The following is a 15,216-nucleotide window of genomic DNA, read 5'->3' on the forward strand; positions in this document are numbered from 1 at the left end:
AGTCCTTCAATGCTGTAGAAACTGGCCAGTGAGATGAATTCATCACAGGTTGCGTACATAGCTGCTACAACGCTCCATCACAGGGGGTGAGACATACTGTTTTTCTCAATGTGACCATGCATGCACACGATTGAAAAATAACAGGTAAAACCATTCGATTCAAGGATCCTTGTTCCTAACAGGCTGCAAGGCTTGTTTAGCCAGAGCTCAAGTTTACTCAATGAACGGGCTTTCAGTAAAGAGTGATCAAGTTTCTGGGAAAGGGGGATCAAAGCCTGAGCAAGAAGCACAGCTGCAACAGTGGGGACAAATGCTCAGGGCCCCGGACAAGGAGACAGGCTGATGAAGCTGTGGATTAATCAAGATAGCATCCTCTTCAGAAGAGAGGTGTCATGAGAAGCGTTGGTGCTGTTATTAACCCAGCCACATTTGAGTGGTGCATCATAAGAGCGAACCTGGTAGCTCACACGGTTAAGTGCCCCCACACTAAAAGCCATTTGGACTTGTTCCAGGAACATACAGCATTGTATAAGAAGCTGCCAGTTTCACCGATCTGACATAAAACATGGTCCCTTTGACTCCCCTTATAGATTAGTCATTGCAGAAGCAGAACCATTTTCCTTATAGGATATTTGCCTGTTTCATCACGTAGTAATTCCAACAGACTGGGTTTTTTAAAAGTTACTGCGAAGAAATGAGGCATAGGAAGAAATACTATGGAGATAAATTACTTTATATTGGTAAAGTTAGAACTAGATAAAAAACAGTTTTCCTTTCAGAAATGCCTCATTATACACCTAAGTAAATTTATGATGGTCTAAAACAGAAAAGACAACAGAAAGATTCACTCATTTCACATTCTCCTAAAATGCTTATGACACTCACCTGAGCTATATACTCTGAGCCTTTCTGAAATAAGAAATAGAATTGTTCTTATACAAAATGGAACATTAGGAGATAGGAGCAGCCCAAAGCAGCCACAATCTAGGTCACCCATCCAAAACAGGACATGTTCAGGGTTAAGATCCCATGCTGTCAATAATTTGATATGACTCCCTGACAGCTTGTATCGGAGAACTGAAAGCAAACCCATCTGCACTTTTGAAGCTAGCTTCTACATCTCCACATCCCTCATTTTACTGTCTGCTTTCAGGACTGAAGAGTCTTTTTATAATGAAAGTGTAGTCAAAGGTAATCGGTCCTGCAAAAAGGCATGTTTTGATCAACTCATGTTTTCCATCAAAAATAATTAATGAAAAAAATAATTAATAAAACAACATGAACCAGAAATATCAAACTCATTTTCCTTTGCTACTTAAGTAGAATCAAGGTACTTTTGGAATACAACATTGAGTGTCATGCTCACAGGTGTTAATCAAGATTTGCCTGTACCACATGCAGAACTATGCTGCAAATCTTACAGGAGCTTCAGCAAATGTGAAATGTGGCTATTTTTTATTTCTGACTAAGTGGCTGAGATGTTTTTTATAAGCGAGTTACAAAGCCCACAGTGGCTTCTAATGCCACCCCATGAAATAGAGAAGAAAGGTGGTAGACACAGGTCTGTGTCTCTCATAATCCAGACTGGTGATCTAACTGGTAGGATATTTGCTACTTCAGAGTGTGTTACATCTTGTGCTTTGTACAGAGACTCCATCCTTATTTAAATTGGCACATACTTATCTTGAATCTCCAGTGCATACACATTTCCAAATAAAAAAACTGCTCAATCAGAAAATAAGAAGGACAGAGGAAGGAGTTCTTACAGTCTGAACACTGTAAATTTGGCACATCCTGATGCTTCCAACACAGCACACTCTGGCTTGCACAACTGTCAAAATGTAAGTCAGAACTGAGACATGGGAACTCCACTATGTCATCACATCCACACCACTGCTCTTCTCAGATCTGCTTTCTGAAGAGCCTTCAAACACTTTGTACAGTTCATTTGCCAATGGTTTAGTACACAGTGCTTTACCACTTCCCTTGGAAGACTATTCTACATAAATGTTACTCATAAACCAAAGAGAAATTTATAATTGGATACAGCTCTCTTTCAAAAATTGTCACACACCACATATTCATTTCTGTATGTTGATCAGTGTAGCTTGACTGCTTCTGTAATACTCATTCAACATCCTTTGTTATACATGCTGGGATAAAACACTGTAAACAATTCCTCTTCTTCATGCCTTTGAAGTCCTTTCAGACAGCTGTATTCTTTAGAGCCACCATTTTGAATACAACACAGATAAACACTGTACTGGAAGAGCTACACTATACTGCAAAAGGAGGACTTGACCCTATTGTTTCAGTTTATTAGATTGCTAGTCATTTTAGAGCAACTTATATAGTGAAGAATAGCTCCTGAAGCAGAAAGAGAAGTTTTGTCTTTTTTATGGAAAGGCAGAAGAATGAACTATCTTTGTTCTGCAAGATGCATGAATAGTGGGGTTCAGCACAGCAGTATTTGTCACCTGAAGAGTCACGAGGAAAGTATTTATGATTACAAAAGTTTATTAGATTTGAACCATATCTATTTTACACTGGGGGAAAAAAGGAACATGATTTAGAAAAAAAAATTACAGCCTTAACATTAAACCTCCTGTTAGTTAAGTGTCCTGCCTCTAGGATCTCTCCCTTTAAGAGTAAAGACATAAGTCACTTTGAAGAGAGGCTGTCTGGAATCCTTTGTCCAAAACCAAATGTGGGCTTCTAACAAAGCATGACATAAGAAGTCAAGACCCTTTCTCTTTTTACAGTATCTTAAAAGCCTCTTTCTCCCTACAGTTTCACAGAAACTTAAGACACAAACTTAATCAGTGCAATTGAGAACAGATAAGTCATGCTTCAGGCGTAAATGTTCAACACAGCCTACAGTGGAAACGGTACATGAGCAAGGAACTTCTGCCCATCTGAGAACATGAGAAAGGAGCAGCAGGTATTAAAAAGTGAACATAGGAAACAATAGTAAAATTGCCCTCAGCTTTTATATGTATTTTCTACTGTTGATGAGTTTTGATAACACAGAGATATTTCATTATGTGCCTGCAGCTTTTAAAAACGCGGACAATTTCACTTTCCATGGACTATTCTATTAATTAATGTGTTCAGAGCCTTGAAATCTTGTGGTCCCATGAACACAGGGCTCTGGTCTCCTAATAGTTTATAAATTACCTATTTCTTCCATAGGAACTGCAGGCAGACTAATCTTACTATTCTGAAAATGCTGACCATTCAGAGAAAGGAAGCCATAGCTGTGCCTGATCTATCACCAGAAAGAATCCTCCAATGGAATTAGGCAATATGATTTCATGGGCACAAAAGAAAAAAAAACCTAAAAACAGCCTCCCTGTTTTGGTTGGGAAGGTGTAACACTGTCACCTTCCTAACACTGTGTTCAACAGATACAACCCAGTTCACCCTACACTAAAAAACAGACAGTGGCTTGAACAGAAAACCTAGGAATCAGCCACAAATGATAAAACTGGATTCTTCAGATCCTGGCCGTACCAAGCAATTATGGTTAAAAAGTGTAATTAATTTGGATTATTTTTGTTTCTTAAAAATCCAAGGTAAACACAAATCTTATTCAGTGCTTGTACAAACATCTCAGTACTTAGCTGCTGTCTCCATATATTTGTAATTCAGGAGGCCCAAACTAATGCAAGTGCGAGAAGCCTATTGAGGTGCCTAACTTCACAGGGAGCTTTTAAGGCTATTTTCATTTAGTCTTAGTTTTCCCTCTGTCACATCTCCAAAGATTTTTCAACCTCCACATGGGAAAAAGAGTCCTTGATCCAGTGTTTTAGGATTTTTTTTCGGTCAACATCTGCATAATGTAAAACGTATTAAGAATTATGTTAGTAAGGCCGATGAGCCGGGGTACTTCCTTCCTTTGGTGACAGGTCTCACCAGAAGACCACAAAGTCTGGATTCTTGCACCACCTTTCACCCAGGGGCTACAGCAGGGAATAAGAAGTTTATATTCACACAGATATGCCACCTCATGGCCATGGCACTGCCTTTCTGGGAGATACTGAACACAGACTAGCACCTCCTTAGGCAGAGAAAGATCTTCAGCTCACATCTTGCATTTCCTGGGCAAACTAGTCATATAAAAGGTAGACCAAACCAAAAGTACCTCTCATGCTTAAAAAACAGTAAGCTTTGCTCAGCTCTTGGGAGAATAGTTATTAGCAACTACCCTTGGAAGAAAGTCCTAAACAGATTAAGCTATCCACCAGCACTACAGAAAGTGTCACCTGAACTCCAGAGGAGGGCAGCCCACCATCTCCTGTGGGGAGATGTTGTAGGTGCTGTTCCGAGGTATTGATTATGAAAGGCACAGCAGCCAAAGCTTAACATCACATTTCACACACCTGGAAGTCAAGCAAAACCTAATTCATAACATACATATCTTATCTAGTGTTTAATAACTTTGGTGGCAAAAAATACTGAGTCCCAGATCTTTAGAAAGTACAGGTTGTTTTTTCTTGAATATTGGTGCCATATTTGCACATTACTGGACAAGAGATTTTTGTCACATGTTTCCTGAGATTTTTACTTTGACATCTATCTTCAGAATATAAGACCATGGAAAACCACTGACATGGTCCTGATCTAGGAGAATTATTAAACCCTGCTCGGAAGAATGTAATCTTTCAAACAAGTTTTAGCTTTAGATTTAGTTTGCCCAATCATTTTAAAGAGGGTTTTCCTCTAGGCAAAACATTAAAAGCTGTTTTTGAATAGACATATGGCTATACAGTTGCCTATAATCACTGACTATTTTAGTAGCCTGGTTCAATTTAAGTTTTGCAAAATATTTTTATATGCAGAACGTCTATACCTCAGAAATGAGTCAGATAGTGATGCTGCCTATGAATATATATCGTAATATGCTTCTGTCCCAAAAGACAGTAATTGAAAATCATAGTCATCATTGCCCTCAAAGAACAAGTATTTTCCAAGTTACACGTCAGTTGCCTGAGACATTTCCTTCCTGTGTGCTCAGAATAGGACTAGATTAAGTCAGAGACCACTGTGAAAGACAGCAACTTTCCAACAGTGATGAGCAGAATGCATTATGGCATCCCTTTTGCAAAACAAGAGTCCCTAGTCATCAGTCGCATGGTCTTACCTCAAAAGCTGTGAAATTCATAGCGGTTGTCTCATTACTTAGGCTAAATACTAGTCTGAAAAGCAGTTCTGAAGAACAGGCCCCTGACTGCAGTAATATTCAGCCTCTGCTGCTGAGAGATGACTTTGAACAGTGTGGTAGAAAGCAGTTTGTTCTGCTAACAAATATCCCTGCTGCAACCCCTTTGCACCCTCCCAACTAGAATAAAATAGTCTATCCATGGACATGTGAATAGATGGACTGGTTCAAGTGGATACTTGTGATAGCAAAAAAGGTTTTCTGCTAATAAAAACATTCATTTATCTTTAAAAATTGATAATATGAACTAATTTTCTAATTTTAAGAAGGTCAGCAGTTCAGTGTTTGCCATTTTATGGCCTAAACAGTAACAACTAAGTCAACCATCATTTAGGAATTCAGTTTATCCAATCTCACGAAACAACTAACCTGAGAAATGCTGAGTCATGAGAATGAGGATATGGGAAGTGTCAAGTAGAAGAAATTAATCTCACTTCCATTTTCTTGTTCTTTTTCTGGTTTTACAATCTCCTTTTCTTGGATCATTGACTTTAATTTGGGACCTAACTGATGGAATGCTATGCCTTGTATTCTCATCGTGAGCTTAATGGATGTAGCACTATGGTATACAGCATTGATCAACAGTAATCAATGACTCAGCACTGCTACACAACCATGGGAGATGTACTAATTTGTTGCCCATAGCACATCAATAACACATTTTACACAACAAACCAAACAATACACTTTACTCTCCAAGGAGAAACTTGTCATATATCTCTCCAGACTATCTTCTACTTAGATACAATGCTTGAGAAAACAGTCTTTTCTCCTGCACTAACACAAGGCAATTTTTTAACTTCTGCACACTTATTTGTGGTAGTTACATTCTTGCTTGATTTAAATCTACAGAGATGGTGCTGTTCAGTTTTTTATGACTACATCACAAAATCTACACAGTAAGAGAAGGTATGTATTTTGTAAATCAAATGGCAATGGTTTCACACATGTAATAATTCCCATTTACTTTTGCCATGTTTTTTTTTATTAGATTTTGCATTCATTCATGTAATGTCTGTATTTGTTGTGACTAAATGCTAACGTTAAAAATGGGAGTCTTGGCAATAACACTTGGGACTAATAACTGGGTAGAAGCCAAAATTAAACATTCAAGGTTCCCAAATTCCAGAGCAATGAATCTGTAGTATTTGAATGAGTGAAGAGGGCAGCAGTGGGCATCCACTGTCTTGTACGCACTGTAGACATAATACTAGTCTGAGGCTGAGCCTGTTCTTCCCTACAGATAAGGGCCACCTGTGAGGCACCAGAGTCTCCCTCTACTAGCACCTGGTTAGAGCATGGGAACTGGGGCCTCAGGTGGAGGTAAAGGGCACATGCAGGCCCAGCTTAGGCATTATTATGGCATTGGGACATGGCCACGAGACATGCTGGGGATTCAAATTGGGAAACATTTCCAGATTCCATGCTAGGGACACAGCCAGAGTTATTGGAAGCAATCCTCCTACATGTAAATGTAGGTCTGAGAAGGTCTATGTGGGGTCATATCCTTGCTCACAGGGAGGATCAACTATGCCTAGATTACCCACAACAGGTATTTGCTCAGTCTGTGGAAAAACCTCCAAAGGCAGATCTGACAGCTTCTTTGGGTGACCCATTCCAGTGTCTAAATACCACTGTAGCTGGAGTTCTTCCTAAAAATCTAACAAAAAACACCATCGCTGCAAGTTGTGTTTTGTTCCATTCTCAGCAGAGATGGAGAACAATTGCTGCCATATTTATAACCATGTCTGTGTATTACAGCACAGTTTAATCTCTTTTCTAGACAGTAATTCACCAAGATGAGTTTGTGCAAGTAGCACTTTTGTAGTAAAACTAACAAGTTGCCCAGTTGTAGCAGCCATCCCCAGCTCCGGCGTGTTCACCTTTTGGTCTGATATGAAGGCAGCAGTGGGCAGCAGGGAGAGCTCACCTCCTCCTTGGTCCACTGGGCGAAGGCAGCTGGACAGAATATTAGTTCATAAGAGTCCTTGTACCGGACACTCTGGGAATCCAGGTTTTCGATAAAACATACTCAGTTCCTGCAAACTATATTGCGTTTTCTTCTTACAATTTTTTGTTTGCTTTCCATTAGTCTTTCTTCAATTCATTTGTTTGCATATTTCTTAAAGTATTGTGTATAAAACTGGATGGAAAATTCAGGCTGGGGTCTTATCACAGTGGAACAGGGCAAAATAATTACTTCTCATCCTCCTGTATACAATACCTTCAGTAATGACTCCCAGAATGGCTTTCACATTTCAACATTTTGTCACATCAGTGACTCAGGTTCATTTCCTAATTTGCAGTAGCCCACAGATATTCCTGCTGACTGAATTATTCCCCATTTTCGACAGATAAATTATATTTTCTTCTCTGACTGTAGCAACTTGCGTTTATTTTGGTTGCTTTATATCTTCTTGGTTTCAGACCAGCTTGCCAGCTAGTCAAACTATTTTCAAATTTAGTTCTAGCTCCCTCAGCCTGGGTGATGTACTGGAAACTTGGCAGATGGTACTGACGCCATCAATTAAACTTTTCGCTTTCATAAGCCCTTTCAAGAGAGAGCTTTTTATTTTAATTTTTTATATATTACAGAAAATCTGCATACCCCAAAACTGTAAAGTGTCTGTGGGGGAATAAAGACCTGTTCACCTGATGGTTCTGGTCAACTGTAATTTTGCATTTTCTCCTCATGTCTTGTTTCTTTAGTTCTCATGTGACATAGACAAAATGTTCAAATTGAACTCTCCATGGAACAGAAACACAAGAACTTAAACCTTCAAGCCACATTAGGTTAACATCCAAAATTAAAATGCAAGCTAACAACTGTAAGTCATTTCACCGAGTTCATTTTCATTAATCTAAACCAAAACAATCCTGTTGTGCGTTCCAGCAATGTGAACTGGTACACATTAGAACCAAGATGTTAGGTCTCTGAAACATCAAGATACCTACAGGGTATTGCTAAAAAAGTTGCAGAGATCAACAGCTAAACTTATTTCAAAATCCAGGTAATCTTTCCATTCAAGACAGCACTATAGACTATATACAGTGATATCAAAATGTATCTGTTTTTTCTTATAAGTGTTTGTTCCATTTCATGCCATGAATATGGCAAGATGCTGTAATGAAGGATATAGAGATTTTTCATTATTTTGTTTTCTAACATCAAGCGCATTTCTCAGTTCTCAACATCATTGTCCGATATATGGATGCCTGCCAGTTTCACTGCAATATTTTCTTCTGTACTGAATTTACATGACTCCCTTCAAACCACTTAAACCCCCCCCAAAACATAAAATATTGGTGAGTCCAGACATGAACTTCTCAGTTTTCCGTATGCATCATATATGTCATCCCATAGGATATACATTTTACTGACACAATTTAAGGCTTATTTGGTAAACGAATCATACATGCACAGTGAGTCCAGTGATTTACATGATGTAAAAACAGAACATCTTAAGCAACACATGTGCAATAAAAGCAAACAGATGTTTGCCATCTAAGCACCGCACTAATGGTGGTGGTATGGCAATGTATCAAAGGCAAAACACAACGCAGCCAGAATTGCCCACTGGAGTGTTAAGCACAGCTGCATAACTTTGAACCCACAACCAACAGGATATCCCAAACCACCTTGGAGTATGTTGCCATACTGAAGGTAAGAATTTATAATTAACTGCCAATGCCTAAACTCCTCAGCTAAGGTGGGGTGGAATTTCTTGTGAGGGAGACAGCAAAGATATGAGAGGTGTAGTAAAACAACGGCTCATTTTACAGAATGAACATAACAGGAACACTACTGTTGTTTCATATGTAGTGAAATTAAATGTGCCCGAAAAAAAACCCACCTCAGGAGGCCTGATTGGAGGTTTTACATGGAATTTTCCAGGCTAGGCAGCTACAAAACAAAAAGTGTTCTAAACTCAGCAGCAGGAGCACATGCATCACTGGAGGAACACAGTGGACATGTTGTGACACTTCCAAACTGATACCCTGAGCGCTCTGTAATCCAGTGCGTTACCAACAAGAGTGCTCTCGGCCGATTGGAATGACTGGAACTATGCATGAGGTGTCAAAAATGTTGTTTTGTTCATACCGCTGAATGTCACCAAATCCTAAATGAAGCTGAACTTAGTATAATGATATTTAACAAAAGCACCTGCCTTTTTTTTTTTAACATCTCCCTAAATCTGACATCCAGAAAATCAGTATCAAAACCACCACTGAGTGAAACTACCACATAAAAAAGAAAGTGCAACTTAAAATCTTCCCCTCAAAGGGGTTTTATAAAAACCTGTAAAAGAAAGATGTCGATTTGTTCAAGGAAAATCCTATGAGTGTTAACTGATTTACCTGAAAACAAATACCAGTTCTTCCAACCTCTGTGCATATAATCACATGAGAATAGTAACTTTTTACTAAAAAAAAAAAAAAAAAAAAAAAAAAAAAAAATCAGCAGAGAATTTAGGTACCTATGAAATGGAACATATGTTACAATCCCAGATATAGATACATTGGGAAACATGCATCTGCTTATGTACAGACTTTCAGCCTCAAGTATGTTCTTAAATATCTTGCTGAACCTATAATACATTTAACATGAAAAAAAATTAAATACAGAACCACACAAATTTTGCCAAGAAGTGTTTATGCATTCCCTTAATTACTTGCTACACCATCAAAAAACTAGATTCAATATTAATATTTTTAATGAAAGAATAAAATCCCCCAAAACAGCAGGGAAATATATTCTAAGCAGCTGGTAAACTCAGAACCTAACACATGTTGCATATTTTCAATACCTTCCTGTATAAGTTTCAAATCAGTGTGTATTCCAAAACTCTCTGATAAATAGTTTTGAAGTGTAATTCGGAATTAACACAAAAACAAATACATTCAAAGGATAAATTTTCATAAACAAGACTGTGAGATAGCACAGGACTAGAGAATTTTGGGGGCTTTATTTTCAGCCCAGAAGTTTTCTGAGCTTTTCAGAGTGAATAGACATACAAGAAGGCATGATAAAACTGCAGTTTCACATCTTCATCACAGACTTGTCATGCTTTACATTTCTCAAACCTTTTTAATTAAAATGCTTGCATTTTTCCTGTCCTAAAGAATTACATTACACATTAGTGAATAAATATACAGATGTCACAGACTTCTTTTTCTAATCCAGGGCACAGTTTATTGTCCTCTCATCTGATGAAGTGCCTTCTTAAACTATTCCCCATCTTTACACTGTCCAGCTTTTTGCCTCCTTCATTTGCATGACTCTTAAGCACATATGATCGCAGGAGCTGTAATGCAATGCTAGGCTAGAGGCTTCGAGCAGGGAACATAATGTCTCATTTTTAGGTTGTGGTTGCAGACTGTGATCATCATAACTATATCCTCAAACCCAGTGGTGCAGCAGAGCCAAGTGAGGCACTGTGGTATGAGGACAGCAGCTGGACTAGAAAGCACAGTTCAGATTTGCAATGGTATTTTTAACTTTAAACTCCAGATACATTTACTCAAGGGTGGAACAAGAGGGACACACAAGTTAAGAAAAAATAAAAAATAATTGAGCAGCACACACTTTTTGAGGATCACACGATCTCTAGATAGCAGCATTAGGCAGATGAACTGGGCAGACAGATTAAGATGCCCTTCCTATGATTCCTTATCATTTGTCTTCAAAGCAAAGGTTTAACATCATGCACTACAGCGAATGCTGCAGAAGAAGTGCTCTTGCCCCACTCTCTGGACACCGATCTCCCTCTTGCACTATTCTTAGAGTTCTTGCTTAGAGCTCTGCAACTGCAGATGGCAATTTTCAATTAGGCATGTGCTTCAGGGGAAATAAGGAATTTACCAAGGTCACTTAAGGGCAATGAAATCACACATGCCATATAAAATGCTTACACTACAAAATGATAGCATAATGGAATGGTAAAGCCTTTAACAAAACCCTAAAGGGAGCATGCAACTAGTACAACATGTTCTTTTATTATTTCAAGCTCTCCAGTTACACCTCTGAAAACCTAGTCTTTTTTTTTTTTTTTATTTTATTGAATAAGTGAAAAGATACCACTGAAAAAACAGGATGTGCCCAGTTGTCTCCTGCCAATGTGTAAGAGCACTCAGCTTCAAATTATATGCAAATCAGAAAATGAACGTAAGTATGAGGTGATGGTTTTAAGTCAAGCCAACATACAAAAATAAAACTTTGTTTTTAGGATGAGCAGGTTACTAAATGTGAAAAACATTGAAGACAGTATGTTCTTTCACTTCTAAACAAAAATTTTATGATATTATATGCTAAATACATCAAGTACTATCCGATTTAAAAGTGACAAATGAGCAATAGTTCTCATTAATTAACCCATCAGTAATACAACAGGGAGGCAAAAGATAATTTTGGTTCAAGTAATTAAGGCTTTTTTCATAGCTGTAAATACTTTGGTGCTTCTCATCTCTGGCATACAAACAAAAATTCCAATTCAATCATGTATTAAACTTCAGATTGTCAAAACTCAGGTATTTCTGCTTCACTTCAGTCTTGTCTCAGTTACCAACTAAAGCTGGTACCATAGTTTTATGCACAGACTTGGTGCCTTTGCCTGGGTTCAGCACTTTCATTTCCAAAATATACAACCCAACACAATATCATTAATGTATCCTGAACACAGCTCTGTCATTAAAACTGATACAAAAGAATCCTTGAATGAATGAATGAATGAAAAATTAATCTTTAAACAGGGTCAAAATGAATGTCAGCTCTTTTTTCTTTAATCAGTGAATGAAACACATCCTCTATTAACACGGATTGGACACCAATGCCTAAGGTAGGAGACTGGTTAGCAGGAGATGGGTCATTGTATAAACCAGACATAGCTACTGGATTTTCTTGTGATTTGAGATAATACACAAGGTCTACTCCGTAATTTAAATTGCTCCTTCTCCTTCACAATTCTTTTCTCGCTGAAAACAAGGATAAAATTTCCCTGGGATTTATCTTCCAGCCATATATCCTGGTCTGAAAAGAATCTGCTTTTTGTGCATCCAAGCCAATGGAAACTCGTGCAACACCACAGACACAGCACCAAGCAGAGGTAAAAAACCCAGGGTGGGCACTGGCTTTGGGCAGGTCCCACTGTGGTGCTGCAGGCTCTGCAGCCACACCATTCCACGTGCTGTGGGTGGCAGAGGAGGGTGCAAGCCTCGCACATTGTGGCTGGAAGGGATGAGACCCCACACGGCCCCTCGTCATCCTGGAAGTCACAACCACAGAGCTCGCCCAGGGGCCAGCTGCAGCCAGGACCAACCCTGCACCAGCACGGCCATGCAGGTGGGTGCTCAGATCCCGAGTCAGAGTAAGCTCATGTCAACTATATCCTGCAGGCTTTGAACCAGGTTTCTATCTCTTTTTGCACTGGGAAATCAAAAGACCATTAATGACTACAGCCTAGCTAGACACTAAACTGATGGGGGCATTGGAATTTACTGGAGAGACTTGAGAAAAGGCGATTTAAAAGCATGTTCCCCTGGAGTCTTCTGCTGCCCTTTGAATTCACACTTTGATTACTAGCATCTCCTGCTAAAAGTCTTTCCTCTATGCTCCCACTCAACTCACAATAATAAAGGTTATCTGCAAAACCACCAGGATGAGAAGTGAAGTGAGACAAGTGAAATTTACAGTTCCAGTCTACCAGCCCTACTTCCTTTGCTGTGGTGACTTCCACCAAGACCAAAGATGTTTCATGACAAACACACACATTATCTTCAGTGATGAACCAGTATTTAGGAACTTGCTATCTACTTTGCAATGATGATGGTGCTATAAAATTCTCTATTGAAACTACCATGGCTATTCTGTGTCATTCCCATTACCTCACTAAACATTTGAAGCCAGGAGTTTAGAAAAATCCTACATATAAATGAAAGAGAATCTATATTAACACAAGTGAATGTTAATTCTTGCAGTTTCTCATTCCGAATTAATTTTAACCAGGTAATATCATATTACAAATTTCAATTACACATTCATTCATGAAAATTAGAAATATTTATAAGGAAGAGGGTTTTTGAGTAATAATCATCTTCACCGTAAGCTTCTAAACACTTAGACACAGAAATATATTTTACTTTCCCACTTTGATTCCTAGGAAAGATGTAGCTACATCTCCCATAACTAGTGCATTCACATGCATATGCACACATAAATATGAATAACCATGAAAATAAGTGAAAAGCAATCCTAGGTCTATCAGCTGCTAAGATCAGAAAAGCAAAATCATTCTGAAAATGAACTCCACCTGTTTCTGACTAGTTCTCCACACTTCATTTTTTTTCTTAGAAGGTACTCAGAGAAATCAGCTGAAAGTATTTTTCCATTCTTCTCTCATATACCATAACTGCATAAAACTTAAATGAACTTCCACAATTAACATGCTAATACTTAACAGTAACTGTCCTGAAGGGCTGAACAGCAGTATTCTTCCAACTACAGAGGTGTTTGAAGTAAGTTTTCAACTTTATTTTTCATTATGTCCTAATCAAAATCTTCAAGGAACAATATCTCTCCGTCTCTGAGGATTTTACCCAGCGCCTGTTGTAAAGGTTATCAGAATATACAAATACTTCCTAAGAAACACATATCCTTGTTTTGAACTCATGTAATCCCTATTGTAGGGTAGGGGAACAAGTTTTGCTTACATTTCCTAGAACAGTACCTGGAGTTTATGTTTTAACTCACTGAGAAATCCTTATCTCTGCAGGAGCTCCCTGTATTCCAGCAAACACATTCCAGCTATGCTGACTAGCTGCATTCATACACATCAAAATAGAGTACACCAAAACCCTGGGAACGCTAAAGGAGTGCACCTTTTACAAAATGCACGTTTTAAGGTAAAAATAAATAAATAAATAAATAAATAAATAAAATCAAAGACTTCTTTTTCCCAGACACGCTAGGATCTGTACATTCGCGGAGCTTCAGCCAGTTAACCAAAGCATCTCAGCCCGATCTCCAGTCTCAGCTCACATCCGTGTTCCATCAGAGATCAGAAAGTTTGAGAATCTCTCCCGGAAAAAGAAGGTGCGTCCGAATGAGAAGCCCACGGAACGCCAGATAAGTTATTGTTCACACAGATGCTGCTGTACAGAAGCAGCACGCTTTTGCTTTGCAGCCCTTGTAAAACACGCAAGCCATTTTAGGGAAGGCACAACAAACAGTTCTAAGCCCAAATCTCGCTCCGCGCCTCTCCGCGCCCTAACGCGGCCACCGCCAGCTGCCGGGACCCGCCTCACGTACCTGCTTCTCCATTTTTGCCCCCCCGTCAGGTTTATCTTCTTCTTGCCTGAAGTTGAGGGAGAGGCGTGGGACTCCCCCCCCCACCCCCGCACACAGCCACCGACGGACGGACGGACGGAGCGAGCGAGCCCTCCCCGGGCGGGCGCTGCGCTGCGCTCCGGCCAGCCCCCTCGCCAGCCCCCTCGCCCGCCGGGCTGTGCGCTCGCCCCTCTGGCCGGCAGCCCGCAGCCCTGCCGAGCTCGGGGGAGCCGAGCAGGTTTCCTTATATAGGTAAACACCACTTGCATTCCTGGTGAAAGAGGCTAACTGGCAGCGAGCTTAACTTCCTTAACTCCCCGGATCCCAGATGGGGCTGAGTGCCTCGAGGGTGCTCGCACCGCGCTGCGAAGCGCCTTGAGAGGGGAGAAGCTTTCCCCACAGCAGTTTGGCACCTATGAAACTACTCCGTGACTTAAAGCTGTAACGATACTATGTTAGCGTTGCATTAAACGCTTGGCATTTTTACAGAGCACCCTCCTTACCCTACGTTTTACTCCAAGAAAAGTACACAAGATGACAAAAGTATGTGCATGCACATTCTGATAGCATCAGAATAATTCCAACCCTATCAGCGGTTTCATATATAGACTACCATATATCAAATGTTATGTGAAAAGGTTAGGAAACGAGGATTGCAATACTGATATCAACA

General features: G+C 39.5%; 1 protein-coding gene across 1 annotated transcript in view; it reads right to left on the reverse strand.

Annotated features, from left to right (window-relative positions):
- MID1 (midline 1) overlaps positions 1 to 14,617 on the reverse strand; it is a 260,084-nt gene extending 245,467 nt beyond the window's left edge. The window contains exon 1 of the mRNA XM_032986940.2: positions 14,526 to 14,617. The gene's annotated coding sequence lies outside the window, so the exon portion shown is untranslated. The remainder of the gene's footprint in view (positions 1 to 14,525) is intronic.
- Positions 14,618 to 15,216: the final 599 nt, after the last annotated feature.

This window comes from Tyto alba, unplaced genomic scaffold (assembly GCF_018691265.1).
Source record: "Tyto alba isolate M040663 unplaced genomic scaffold, T.alba_DEE_v4.0 Super-Scaffold_14, whole genome shotgun sequence".
Taxonomy (NCBI): domain Eukaryota; kingdom Metazoa; phylum Chordata; class Aves; order Strigiformes; family Tytonidae; genus Tyto; species Tyto alba.